The following is a 15,145-nucleotide window of genomic DNA, read 5'->3' as shown; positions in this document are numbered from 1 at the left end:
ATGGCAAAAATCTGGTGAAAGTTTTATATGTGGAGAGAGAAAGCAATACTATTCCACATCTTTATTAATTTTATTATGACTCATCTAGGTCCAACTGCTTCTTTATGCTGGCATCTTTAAGTTGCTATTATCTGTGTATGGTAGGGATCTGCACCCTGATATTTAAACACTTAGTTAACCTTCATGGACACAGCAATTAAAGTGCTTTTGTGACACTTCCCATCTGGTAATGGTAGAATCTATTCTTAGGATGTAGTCAAAACAGCTGTGATATTCTTTGGTCTTGATCAGTGATCAATTAAAACTACCCATTACTATAGAAGCTCAGAAAGAAAAGGCTAAAGAGTTAAGGTGGGTAAATCATTAAACACATATGCCTTTAATGATCTTGCTGTGGTTTTTGTAATAATTCTCCATGTATGCATGGACTTAATGAGTATAAAACTCAAGACTTTATTTTTAGTGTGTCTTTTGTGAGATTAACTTACAAAACATGGTGGATTTCAAACTAGTTCTGTAATATCATCAAATATTTCCAAGTGTCATCTTGAGTAAAAATTATGCAGTATTCTGATAAAAATTTCAAATGAGATAAAGTTCAAAGTGAAAGTAATCATTTCATGTTTCAAGTGTGAATCTCTGTGCCATTTGGTCCTTTATTTTTCCATTAGTGATTGTGATCAATATTTAGAATTTCAATTTAGGAAGTAGCTTATCTCAATATTATAAAATCTGGATTGTTGAAAATACATGGTCATTCTTACATTTTTTATCATGACTAATTTTGAATAAGATTTTCAGTATGAGTTATACATAAAATAGTATAGATGAATATTTCTAAGTCAGTATATTTCACGGGTATGTTCCCTCTTAAAAGCTCATGATTGCTTCAACCTAAGTATTTTATGTAAGTATGAATTTTCCAAAATTAAGCTATTCTAAAGTAATTATTAATATTTATTTGTAGTGATGAAGATCAAACTCAAGGTTTTACAAATCAAGGCAAGTGTTTCAACTGACCTTCATGGACAGACCCAATAAAAATTATATATATCTTTTTCTTTGAAACTTTATAAGTCTTTAAACATCCAAAGTTCAAAATGAGAGAAAAGAAATTCAATCTACTCCAGGGTTCTGTGTTTCATTCTGTGTTCTAACTGAATGTATAACAAAGACTAAAAAGAAATTGATAATTCTTTCATATACAATAACTTGAAGATATCAGCATGACAAAAGACAAACTTAAAGAAATCAAGATGAGCCGGGCGTGGTGGCGCACGCCTTTAATCCCAGCACTCGGGAGGCAGAGATAGGCGGATCGCTGTGAGTTCGAGGCCAGCCTGGACTACAAAGTGAGTCTAGGACAGCCAAGACTACACAGAGAAACCCTGTCTCGAAAAACCAAAAAAAAAAAAAATAAAGAAATCAAGATGTTCAATTCTCATTAATGAAAGTACTTTCATACCTTTTTAGATATTCAAAGAGAATATGTTCAAATTGTTTCATTTTAATATTCTCATAAAATTTACCTATGAAAATAGCATACCTAGAACAGAATAATGAAATAATGTCTAAAGATTCTAAAGCTATAGCTGTATAAAGTTTTTCTTATTTATAAGTATGTTGTATTTGGTTATTTTGATTTCAAGTGGAGAAAACTCTGAAGTTTAAGTTCAATAATTTCTTATAATATTGAGCAAGAGGAGAAATGTTCACTTCTATAATGTTTTATAAAACTCACTGAATAACTATACTTAAGAGTTCTCTGCTTTATGCATTGGCATCTTACAGGTAACTATTTAGTACAGATCATAACAAAAAGAGGAAATGAGCAATTCATGTCTGGTAAACTTTAACTCATTTAGATGTTTACTCAGTTAACTGGGCATTCAGTATGAGAAAACTTAGCAGATAAATCTGGAAGAGAAGATAACAAGGGCAAAGAAATGAGTCTAAAAATTCATATAGCCTTTGGGCTTCTGTTATATAGAAGACAACATTTTGTTGCTCATGATTCTTTCTTGAACATAGAAAAGACAGTATGGGGTAATAGATTGCAGGATCAGGTTACTATCAGCTTCAAATATTTTAAAAGTATAAGTTTAATTTTGCCTCTGTATATTCTTTACACATTTTAAAGAAAATTGATTGCATTTGTTTGACAGTTAAGATATTTATTTTTCAGGAGACATATTCATCTTGTATGAGACTTTAACCAGATAACATTATTCAGGTTTAAGGGTCAGCTTTTTTTTTTTTTTTAATTTTAATGATGAGGAGACAAAGTTGAGGAAAAAGTTATGTTTTCAGAATGAGTTATTGACAGACACAGAAATCAACACACATAAGAGCTATCTTTAGAGAGAAAGAGAAAACAAGTCTTCAGAGTATTGGTTTGAGTGGCAGGTCCTGACCCTCAGGAAACATCAGCTCTGAGCTGATGATGAGGTGAAATACACACGCTGAGAGAGACAAAGCAAGCAGCAGACTTGCTCAGCTGGAGTTGGGAGGACTTTTCCGGTTTCAGTGCTCACAGTCCCCTCCTTCCTGATTCACAGAGCCTTAATATTAAATGTGCTCTGTAAGAAATAGGTAGAAATAAATGTGTAAATTGTTACTACTGTTTCCCCAGACAGGATTTTATTTGACTTATAATTAGCAGATCTGAAGAAAATAAATGGACAGAAATTTCTAATTTGGGGGATTGTCAAAGGTTAATAACTTTAGACATGCCTATTCGAATTTCCCAATGGCCTTGTCATTGGGAGTTATGATTCATCATCTACATAGATTAACAAGTACAGAAAAGACAAGGAAATACAGAATAAATTGGTTATTTCAACCTGTCCTCCGCCAGACTTCTTATACGAAGGAAAGATGTCCCCATTCCTCACCGTGACTACAAATATCCGGTACTGTGAAAGCAATTTCACTATGAGAAGTGTTAGCAGGGAGAAATTCTGCAAAGGGCTTCCCATTTTCTACATATTTTCCTTTTCATTTATTTGTTTAATTTTTAATTTTAAGTGTCATAGGACACAGACACTTGTCCTTAAAATGTTCACACTGTCAAGACAAGGGTCATTTGCATGGACTTTTATCCATGGAACATGTTTCAATTAATATGAAGTGTCACCTTCTTCTGTAAGACTTAAGACATCTTTTCAATAAAGATAAGACACAAGTACAAAAAATATATAGTTTTTGTTTTTCTTATATCCTTAAAACTGTTCTGGTTGTATGTTATGTAGCTTTGATATTATATAGCAAGTCACAGTTCAGGACATAGCGCTATCACTCTGGTTAGCTAGCATTCCCTCAGTACATGAGCAGTGAGCACATAGAGATCCTTTGTTCTAATAAAAAAAATACTGCAGGCGAGATGAAGAGAATATTCGGTTATGGTCTGTGGAACAACAATCCATAATTTACTTTGCAGATGTCTGTGTAATTTAAGCAGCAGGCAGAACAACCACACAGTTGTAGCTGCTCTAAGGAAAAGGATACCAAGAGGCTCATAAATCATGGTGAGGATTAAAAGCAATGAACATTCATCTTCTTAACCCTGTAATGCAATATGGGAAAGCCAAGTATCGCAACACACGGAGGACCACTCTTTGTGCAGGGAGAAAAGGTGTCAAAGTTGTTAAGACTTCTCTCAATGAGCACTTGACCTCCTGATATGCAAGTCAGCAGAACACGATTTTAAAGTTGATTAAAGAGAGACCTCCTACACACTAAATTAAATTGAGTAAGCAATAAAGAGTATTTCTGGCGATAATAAACCTAGCTAAACCATGGAGAAATGTTGATAAATCCCTTAGATCAAATGCATTTCTTCTTGGGCAGTGGCAGAAAATGACTTCAAAAAATAACTAATCCTCATTGATCCTTATGTTTAGGCAACTGAGTATTTGGAAGTAGTGAAATTTCATGAGGAAATTCTAACTCACGGAGTACTCCGGGAAAGGTGATACGGGCAGCTGATTCTTGCCTATAACATTTAGTAAATAAATGACCTGTTACTAATTGTTTATATTTGAACAATTATTCTAATCAAATGTCATTGCATACAAATGAGTAAATCCACACATAGGGAAAGTTTTATTTTCTTCTTATAGTAAAGACCATAATCAAATTCGAAAGGATTTAAAATCAAGTTCATGATACAACTGAATTTACTAATTATATGAAAATACAATGATAGGCCAGAAAAATAACGTGATCATTATTGAATGAGAATTGAAACACTATTTGGGTGTATATGAGAAAATGTTATTTCAGACTCTCTAGTCTAATACCAAATGTCCCTTGACCTTGATCCATTATCCCAATACTTACCTATTACAGCAAGAGATAAATGATTCTGACTGGCAGATATATATGTGTACGTATGTATGTATTTTTGAGGTAATTTCATGTTTGTATTTTAAAATGGTTTGATCTTGCTGTCAGAAAGTCATACTGTCCTTTCTTTGATAACAAAATGAATTAAATACAAGTTATGATCATTTGGGTGGTCTCTATACACTGGTTAGCATTTTCAGCTATTACATATCCAATGCTAGGGCCAATAACTATCCATTTGAGGGGAGAAGCCTAAAACTTTAGTTATTTCTACATTTTTGCTGAAGTTATTTCTTCCTGTAAATGATTATTATGTATTCTGGGGTTGATAAAATTCTGTACTATTATGATGTTGGCCATGTACGTATTTATGTCTTTGTCTGTTTCCTAACAAAAAGGTTTTTTTTAATTGAGTAACCATTCTAGAGAATTAAGGGGCAGAATAAACAAGGCAGAATATTAAGGAGAAAATTAAGTTTATTCTTTATATTTGGACTAAGAATAGAGAAAATGACCAGACTTCATAGTTATATCTGCCATATCTAACTGTAAATATGGTGTCCCAAAATCTTCCTAAAAAAATCGTGGGCTACCATTAAAATAGGCAAAACATTTGTATCCATGATTATTAAGTAAGTATAATTGACCTTATTTAATCAGTCTATGGTTCATATATAAAAATTTTAGGTTGTGTCTCATTAATATCTAATACTATCGTCCATCAATTTAAATTAAATTACCAATTGAAAAATGAAAGTCCATCAGAGATAACCTTTATTTAAATGTATTTATCATCAATTTTCCTATATTGGTCTTTTATTCTTTGAAAATTTCACAAAAGCATCCAAGGTATCTCGATGACAGCTACTCTTAAAATTTCCCCTCAAAGTCCTCTCAGGAACCTCAATAGAATTATTGTCATTTATAAAAGTTCCTTAATATTGAATACCTTAGTGAATTTAGTGATATGCTAGCAAATAATAAACTGTCCTGGGTATTTTCTTAATATTTTCCTCTATTCTACAGGAATCACCCACACTCATGAGAATACATAGTTAATTACAAACAAGCCAATTGATTTGCCCAAGAGTATTTTATTGTGGTCTTTATATTAGTTGAGGCATAGCTAATTCAGAGTTATAAATCATTAAAATGCTCATACTATAATATATAAACTTAACAAATTGTAGTAAGAGATATATGTGTATCTACATATATGTGTGTGTCTGTGTTGATAATTGATAAATCTAAAGCTCAATTTGAAGATGAGTGAGAGGTAGTATATAGGAAGGCTGCAGAGAGGAACAAAAAGTGATTGTAATTAAAATATGATCTCAAAAATAAACAAGATAATAAAAATTCCAAGGTTTACCATACAAATACTTTATAGATTACAGATTATAGAACATTTCTTGGTAAGTGAAGACTTTCATGGGACATGTCCCTTGGGCTAGTGTCTAGATATAAGTGAGTATATACCATTTGACTCTGATTTTGGGTGAATTCACTCATGATGATCATTTCTAGTTCAATCCATTTGTCCACAAACTTGGGAATTCCTTGTTTTTTATTGCTGAGTAGTATTGAATAGTGTAAATGTACCACAGTTTCTTTATCCATTCTTTTACTGAGGGACACTTAGGTTGTTTCCATGTACTGGCTATTATGAATAAGGCTGCTATGAATATGGTTGAGAATATGTCCCTATTGTGTGGTAGAACATTTTCTGGATATACTCCAAGGAGTGGAATAGCTGAGTCTTGAAGCTTAGCTATTCCCAGTTTTCTCAGAAAGCACCAGATAGATTTCCAAAGTTGTTTTAACAGTTTGCATTCCCACCAGCAATGAAGGAGTGTTCCTCTTTCTCCACATCCTTGCCAGCATGTGGTCTCACTTGAATTTTTTATTTTAGCCATTCTGATGGGTGTAAGATGGAATCTCAGTGTCGTTTTGATTTGCATTTATCTGATGACTAACGATGCTGAACATTTCTTTAAGTGTTTCTCAGCCATTTGATATCCTCTGTTGAGAATTCTCTGTTAAGGTCTGAACACCATTTCTTAATTGGGTTATTTGGTTTGGTGAGGTTTAATTTCTTGAGTTCTTTATATATTTTGGATATTAGACCTTTGTCAGATGTAGGGTTGGTGAGGATCTATTCCCAGTCTGTAGGCTGTCGCTTTGTTCTCTTGACAGTGTATCCTGCCTTACAGAAGCTTCTCAGCCTCATGTGGTCCCATTTATTAATTGTTGACATTAAGGCCTGGGCTGTTGGTGGTCTGTTCAGGAAATTGTCTCCTGTGCCAGTGTGTTCCAGGTTCTTCCCTGCTTTTTCCTCTAACTGATTTAATGTCTCTGGTTTTATGTTGAGGTCTTTAATCCACTTGGACTTGAGTTTTGTGCATGGTGATAAATAGGGATCTAATTGCATTTTTCTATGTGTAGACTTCCAGTTAGACAAGCACCATTTGTTGAAGATGCTATCCTTTTTTCATTGAATAGATTTGGCTTCTTTGTCAAAAATCAAGTGACCAAATGTGGGTGGAGTCATCTCTAGTTCTTCAAAAAACAAACAAACAAACAAACAACAATGGAATAAAAAGAAATCTGATCTGTGACTGAGGGAACTATGGTTGACATAGAAATGCAGGGAAGAAAGAAGTTTGCATCATCATAAGTCTATGACCAAACCATATAATATGAAATTAAATTAAATGCAAAAATATTAATTTTAGTGTTTTTTGCATGGTTGTGTTAAGAAAATTAAAAAAGAAGAAATGTATCTGAAATTTGACCTATGTTGACATGTATTTCTAATACATATTCAGAAGATTTAGAATAAAAAAAAAATAAAAAAATAAAATTTCTTAAGGAGCATGTATCTGAACTGCCGGGAAATCTTTGTAATTGTGGAAGGAAGTGGGGATAGTATGGTTTTAACTGTGAATACATTTAGAGTGTAAATACTCAATAAAGTCACTTTGAAAATACTTTAAAGGGAATCTAGATTTGCTTTATTTTTTCAATGATAAACCAGCATGACCAAAAGCAGTTTGGTAAGAGAAAGGTTTATTTGGCTCACGTAGCCTCACACTAATCCATAATTAAGGGAAGCTAAGGCAGTGGTTCAAGCAGCGCAGGATCTGGAAGTAGGAACTGAAGCAGTGACCATGTAGAATCCACGCTTATTGCCTTGGTCTGTTGCTGTCTTACACATCCAAGGGTCAGTAATGGTGCTTCCTACAGTTGACTGGGCCATCCAACATAAATCATCAATGAAGAAATGCCCCAAGGAATGCTTGCTTATAGTTCAACAGAGGGGTGAATTTTCTTAACACAAAACGAAAACATAAGAAGGTAAGGCTATATCAGCTTACATATTCCAAAGGGAATGTGATGTTTGAGTCATCAGCTTATGACACATTTGATATATACAGAGACCAGCAGACACATCATAGTGTCGAGGTCAGAGGAGAATACAGGACATTTGGAAGTGATGAGGTCTTATGGACTGTGCACTTTTCAGAGGAGTATTGGGGATTTGCTCTTTTGACTAATTCTGGGAATTGCTAAATGGAATACATTATTCAAGAACCATTTAACTCTTGTTAATTACTTTATAGGGAAACAGAGGTGGAGTAGCAAATTCCTCTTAAGGGAGTCCTGATCAGGTGGGTGAGATATGAAACTAGCTGGAAACTAGGACAAGCATAATGATAAAAAGCAAGGAGCCTGAGACAAGGTAATCTTATGATGAAAATAAAGTGAGATGTGAAGCTTTGGTCTTCTCAGATGTTCAGAGTATAAAAAAATCTGCTTTGTCTTTAAACCTATAAGAAAAGGTGTTGACTAGGCACTTAATGATAGTCATGTACAATTGAAAGGTGAATTATTTCTGGTATATAAATTATATACAATTGTCCTTAGTTCATTTACTTAGCAGATATTTTATATATGTCAGGCATTGTTCTCAGCTTTTTACAAGTATTATTTTATTAAGCAAATCCTCCTGGTAGGAGACAGGCTCTGTTAATATTGCACTCGTCTTGCAGATGAGGACCACAAAGCTAAGAGGACACAGGTCCTTCTCTAAGATCTCACAACTGGAAGGTGGCAGACCAGACAGATGCCCAAGAGTGATGCTATGATCTGAGCAGCTTGTCATATACTTTTTTTTTTTTTTAACAAATGGAGCTTTATCAGACAAAGCTCTGGGGAATGCTTCTGGAAAGGTCAGAGAGATTAGGGAAAAGAAAAATAGACTGAAGAAAGTTGGGAGCGAAGGAGAACAAGTTAGAATGGAGAATTGCTGTTCAGCGAAGGTTCTCCTGCGAGGCTCAAGTGCTGCTGAGTATAGCAAGAAGTCAGAGCAGGAAAGGGATCAGAAGGGGACTTGGTTTTTTTATAGTGACAAGGACAGTGATGATAGAATAGTGAGATGTTTTGTGAGGAACATGTGAGTGGAATTGAGTAAATCAAGAAATAAACTGTAAAGAATTTCTGGAAAGATGTGTTTGGTTTTCCCCACATTTTAAGTAATGACATAATTATTCATAGCTAAAAATTTATCCACCTAACTCCACATTTTAACACATATTTTAAAACCAAAGAGGGATTACACTAATATGCTAGTGAAAAACTCAATTTAAAAAAATGTCACCATCTTCCTAGAACATGGGCACTGAGTTTTTGGAATTCCAAATTTTTGTCACAAAAATTAGACTGTAGTCTGCACCAGGAGCCTATGGCCCATCAAATCAACTAAGTGATGTTCACATGGACTCACAGGGACTGTAGCAGCAAGTACTAGGTCTGCATGTGTCTGCACCAGTTCCTCTGATTATGTGTTATGGCTGTTAGCTTGCTCTTTCTGTGGTACTTCTAACAGTGAGAGTGGGTTGATCTCTGACTTCCTGCTCTTGGGAATCTTGTCCTCCCATTGGGTTGCCTTGTCCAAACTGCATATGAAGACTTCTGCCTTGTCTTATTGTATCATATTTTGTTGTGTTTGGCTGTGGTCCCCTGGAGCCCTGCTCTTTTCTGAAGAGGAAACAGGACCTGATTGTATATGCAGAAAAGGGGAGCAGGCGGGAGCTAGAAGGGATGGAGGGAGGAAAAACTGTGGTCAAGATTTATGGCATGAGAGAAGAATCTATTTTTTATTAAAAACAAAAAAAATAAGTCCGTAATTTACTGTTATTAAATCAATAATTTACTGTTAGTGACAGCATTTTCTATAATAGGATTAGAGGAGTTTTGTAGATGCTGTAACTTACAGCAGTCAGAGGTTTTCCTAAAATCACTGAATACAAGCACAGGATTTTGCAGGTTACCCTTTCGATTAGACAGAGGCAGTCATGTGACTTGGGGCTCACACTTGACCTCTCTTCATTCGCAATGCAAAGTACTGTGTGTGTCTATAGGTAGCATCCATACTATAGGATTATTTTAATTAATTAAATGAGCTAATCTTTTCTGCATTCAGTTTGTGTGTGTCTGTGTATATTTGTGCACATGAGAGAGCAGTACCCATGGACACCAGAAGAGTATGGTGGATCTCCTGAAACTACAGTTACAGAGAGCTTTAGACCTTCAGTATGTGTGCTGGGAAAAAAACTCAGGTTGACAGAAGGAGTAATATATGGTATTAACCTCTTAGCAATCTCTTTAGATCTTGAAGTTCCAAATTTTAAATATGTTAGTAGAACATCAGGCCTTTGATGGGCAAGGTTACATACTTTTTTAAAAAATAAATTAAAGATTGTTTTCTCTGTTTTCCTCTGGGGCTGGAAGCAATGGAATGTTCCCTTCCCTACTTTCCTAATTCTGGGAATCTGCACATCTGCCTACACATCAAATCAACTAACTTAAATTACGGCATTTAGGAGTTTCGTATTCAAATTTTAGTTACGTTTCTAGGTGTCATTACACTTAATGGAATTTAATCTTTCTGTCATCATCATAAGGGATTCATCTTTCCATTAATGAAATGTCTGAAATGATCAATTTCATGACATATATTTTCCTATGTTCATATGATATATACGTGTATGTCCAGAGTGGTCATATTTTTTTATGTTCATATATCATTAAATCCATTACTTCTTTATAGAAAATGTTAAATTGGGAAGATATAAAATTTGTGGATATAATAATTCAATATCCAAAACACATTTACCTATATTTCCTAGTAATTAAATTCATATCTTTGAAAATGTTATCATTTTCTTGCTTTTAGCTATTTACTTATCATTTATAAAGATACTCCTATGAAGCGCAGTATGTTCCTTTAAGGGATTTTTTTTCCTGTATTGGGGAGACAGATGGAGAAATTTATTCTTTAACTATGATATTCATTCTGTTTCTTTTCATGTTCTTAGAAATCTATTCTCTTGCCTCGAGGGATGTCTGCCTTCTAAGCACAATCTGAAACTAGAAAGAAAGCATATGCTCTATGCAAGCCTTGGGTCTGTCAAAAGCAGCAAAATAGAGGAGAACCATTTCTTCATTTGTGCAAAAGGGAGCTTCCTTCTTGTAGCTAGGATTCCTTCAACAGTGTAAGAAGCTGCACTGTGATCTTTTGAAATATATCACCACCATTTATTTCAAAGTGATGAAGGTATTCTTAAATTTACCATTGTCTCTTGTCACATTTTTTCAGTCTTATCACAACCACAAAGTGATTTTAAGTTTGCGAAAACCCATAAGTAAATTCTAGTGAAGCAGTTAACCTGCACTTACATACTTAGCAAAAATAGTAGTGATCTTTTTTATTTATTTATTTTTTATTATCTTCATTTCAAACCAATTCCCTCACCTTTCAGGTAATGCAAAACTTTTCATCTACAAACTTTCTCAGTCAGTCTCCACTTTCCCAAGCTGTGGGGATTGCAGATATTCACGCTGGTTCAGACCTGCTTTTGTTCCTGTGTTGTACTGAGTTCCCTTATTACCTAGCATCCCACTGCAGACATGTACAATGTCTTTCTACCCTATGTATGTCTTTCATGTCCAAATCATTTTCCATATGTCTCTTAACCTATCTTTTTTATTGCTTGCTCAATTGATAAGTGTTTATATCTTTTCTGTGTTCTAATATTAAATTATGAATTAATTTCTAGGCTGATTAGCTTTACCTCAAGCTTTTGTTCATTGTGCCCAATGGGACACACTAAGTCGGGTGTATTTCTCTTTCACCGGACTCCATTTCATTTAGTTCTCTTCTATACAGAAACCTCAGAGTATGCTTACACTTCATCTTTTAATAGACTGGGTATATCACGTGCCACCTGTGAAACCTCTAAACCTGTAAAGCTTTTCTAAATATTCTGTTCGTTACAGTGTGCAATTATTCAGAAACAGGTAATGTTCAAATAAAAGCTGTAACTTTCTGTCTAATAAGTGAGGTAAAATACATCTAATCCAAAAAAAAGTTACATTAAATACGTAGGTCCATCTCATAATAAAGGTTTATACCTGTGAATCATCTGAGTGAATTGGCGTCTTAGAGTCACTGTTCTGTTGCTGTGAAGAGACATCATGACGTGTAAATGTTTTTATTTATTTTCCCAGCAGTTGGGGGGAAATGAGAGCAGTACTCATGCCATATGAATACACAGCTTGGGCTGAGCCCAGAGCGTGTCTTTCTCTGCTCTGGCTATCCCTAGCACAGGGATGGAAGCTTCTAGCCTCCATACAACCTAATCTTCTCTAATCTCAGACCCTGAAGGCTTCAGATTCCAGCCTCCATTTACTAACCTAGGCCTAGAATGATTTTAGCTTCAGAGGTTTACTGTTGAGTAAAGTCGTCCCTTTTAGTTCTTTCTAAACTCTAGTTGGCTGTTCAACTTAGCTTTTCTGGATCAAACACCTCTCCAAGTTGACTGATTCTAACTGTATTCTCTCAGCTTCTGACTGAATTGCTCTGCGTGGAAAAACTGCCTCTGAACTCCGGGAACTGAAATGCACTGACTGCATGAAATGAATGGAAATGCCCAAAGTTAACTGAAATCCACTGAACTTCACTGAACTCAACTTCTGCCTCTCTCTCTTCACTGTTCTTAAGTAGTTTTTCTTTCCTGTCTGTTCTCCAGAACATCTGGTGTATCCTGTTTCTGATTCAGTCTGTCAAATCTTTCTTAGATTTTTCATTTTATCTACAGCTCACTAAGATACCACTTTCAAACATGGCTGCTTTCTTCTACAAACCAAATTTACCTTCATTGTTTGGGATTAAAGGTGTGTACTAAGGGTGTGTCTGCATTCCAGCTGGATCACATTGACCTAAAAGTCTTTAGATGCCATATTATTGGATTAAAATTCTTCTACAATATGATGAATAACTAAGAGGAATGCCTAGAGATTTAACAACAGTGAGTAAGAACTGGCAGATGAGGCCTAGAGGCATGACACTTAGTAAACCTGGAGGTAAGCACAGGATGTCACTATATCTAGAGCTGTTGAAAACAAAAATTATGTGAGAAAATCAAATGCAACTGGCTGTCATGAATTCAGTATTGCATGTCATCACTGCATGTCCATGACAAGGAATCTGAATCATTTGTGATAGATGATTCTTTAATATTGAACAGATAAATGACATGATTATGAAGCAAAAAAAAAAAAAGTGTTGATTTCCAGGGAAATAAAAGAAATATTTATGTATAAAACAAGGATATAGAAACAATATCTAGAAAGAACTAGAAAAATATTTGACAAACTTAATACAAGAGTATCTGGCAGATTAAGGAAAGGTGAAAATTATAGGCAATTAAAAAGTAATTAGTATGAATGAGTTGTGGATACTCTGTGACATTTGTCAAATAAATACTTCTAGAAAGGAAAATAAGATGTCCTGGACACTGGTCCTGATCCTTCCTATGCATGGTTTATCACCTAGTTCTGGAAAACAACACATTCCACATGGAACTTTTATCTTCTCCCAGGCTTGGTCATAACTCTTATAGTAAAGATTGTCACTAGTCAACCAATAGTATTGTGCCTCTATATTTGTTTATATGTATATATGTATATATATTATGTTATGCTAACATACTTCAGCCTATCACCTCAGAACACAGCTAGAGCTAAAGTGTTCAAGGAACTGTTAAAATAAAATGAGGTCTTTATAGTTAAACCCAAATCCAATATATGTGACCTGTGTCTAATGAGAAACGAAAATTTGATGCATACAAATAGGGGTGAACAATGATTACAAGGCAATAAATCAGTCACCTGCAAACAGACTAAAAACGTTTAGGATTCAGAAGAAATCAGCATTATAGATGTCTTTATCTTTGAATTTTAGGCTTAAGAATTCTAAGCTTTGAATTCTAAGCCAGTTGAGGTTAGAGCCAGAAGCTGTTACCAGGACAGAAGGCAATGTGGATTGTGGCCCAGGCAGGTATCTGCTCAGTCTGTCTGCTTTGTGTTTTAGCTGTGTGAGAGTAGTATACTTTAGGCAAGTGGGCAAAGACAGACCTAGGACCAAAGTTGCTCACAGGATGACCGCTAATTCAGAATGCGGACTGTGCCCAGATTCAGCTCTGCCTGTATGCTCTGTGTCACAGATGGACCCAGCTGGTAAGTAGCTGGTGGTTGAGAGGACTCAGGCTCTCTGAGGACTCAAATCAGGACTCAAAGTTGCTTGGACACATCACAGGCCCTCTTATGATGACAGGGCTCTGCCTATCTGCTCTATGACCTAGCTGGGCTAGGCCAGCAAGGACCTGGGGGGCTGAGATAGATTAGCATCCAAAGGTGATTGGGTGCTCCACAATCTTTCTTGGCAGGCAGGTAATGTGGATTGTGCCCAGTGTCGGGACTCAGCTCTACCTGTCTACTCCCCATCCCAGATCTGGTAAGCAGTGATGGATGGCAAGAGCCCCAAGCTGCAAGGATATCCCACAGTCCTTCTCAAGATGTAGGCTAATGTGACCTGTCCCCTGGGATCTTTCTGTTGGTTAGCTGGATGGCCAGGGGTTATACCTACCCATGCTCCACACAATGTGGATATCTGTCCCCTGGGAATCAGCTGCACCAGTATTTTTTAGATCTCATTTTGATCTTAAGGTTGCTGTGCAGTCCTGGTTGTCCTGCTAATCAGACACAGTGTACAATTGGTGCTGCCAACTTGGATCCCTACTTTCATTTTCTAATGTAAATTTTTCCCTATAAGTAATGATCATAAAAGAGCATACTGTGAAAATATCAATATTCTGTGTCTCTAAAAATTCCAGATCTATTTAGGACTACAGTTACATAAAATACATTTATAATTATTCTTGCAGCAGATTTTTATTTACTTGATTATATTAAAATGCAATTTAAAACTTTCTTAAATTTCTCAACACAAGCTCATAAATATTGAAGAATAGTATGAGGTATGACTTGACATATATGAGTTTATTATGAATAACAAGGATTTAAAAATATCAAATGACAGAAGTAAAAGTGAAGACACAAGTTGTCAAAATAGAGGACATGCATTCACAGTTTTCTAGAGACCAAAATTTTATCAAATGGAACAAGTAAAAGAAACAAAATGTAGGGATTGATTTCTTATGAGCAGAAATGAAGGAAAGTATAAGGTCACAGAACTAATATACCTCTGCTCTCAAATGCAGGAGCAGGTGTGATTACATGTGTTTGGCTGATTTGAATAACTTCCATAGGATCTCCATCCTTAATTTTCAGATAACTTGCCTATGGCATTTTAGAGCAAATAAATATTGACCCAGAATTGGAGGCCAATAAGACAATGTGCTATGAATTGGTAAGTTTATTTAGATAAAGTATA

The 15,145-nt window shown here is 35.2% G+C and overlaps 1 protein-coding gene across 8 annotated transcripts in view; it reads left to right on the top strand.

The window, feature by feature from the left end:
• Nucleotides 1-15,145, top strand: part of CDH12 (cadherin 12) — a 1,018,075-nt gene that overhangs the window by 349,289 nt on the left and 653,641 nt on the right. The window lies entirely within an intron of this gene.

Source organism: Acomys minous (assembly GCF_964271855.1).
Source record: "Acomys minous genome assembly, chromosome: 5".
In the NCBI taxonomy this organism is placed as follows: Eukaryota; Metazoa; Chordata; class Mammalia; order Rodentia; family Muridae; genus Acomys; species Acomys minous.
The sequence above is the reverse complement of the archived record's forward strand: the minus strand, read 5'-3'. Positions and strand labels throughout refer to the sequence as shown.